We start from the raw sequence: 393 nt of genomic DNA, 5'->3' as shown, positions 1-393 counted from the left end.
GCCGGCAGAGCAGCAGCCCAGTTGCCCCGAGTCTCGCCACGACCCGGAACCACACCTCACGCACCGGAAGTCCCTGACTGGGAAGGAGCTGCTGGCTGGGGACGTAGTGCGCAAGCCCCAGAGCCGGGAGCGAAGAGTGGAGCCCGGGGGGGCGGGGCCGAACGGAAAGCCGTGCGCCTGCGCGCCACTTTCCTGGCACCAGTTGAGGTCAGGGTCAGAGCTTAGCTGAGGGTCTAGCCCTGGACTTGGGTAGGTGGAAATCAACGTTAGCGGTCTCCTTTCAATCTTCTTCTCCTCTCTCCCCGTTTCTATGGGAGAAAGCCCTAAGGTCATAAAAAGTGAGTGATGAGGCAGCTTAGCCTCTGGGTCAGAAAGACCTAACTGGCTGTGCGT

This window comes from Myotis brandtii, unplaced genomic scaffold, assembly GCF_000412655.1.
Source record: "Myotis brandtii unplaced genomic scaffold, ASM41265v1 scaffold68, whole genome shotgun sequence".
NCBI lineage: Eukaryota > Metazoa > Chordata > Mammalia > Chiroptera > Vespertilionidae > Myotis > Myotis brandtii.
This window is presented reverse-complemented; position numbering follows the sequence as displayed.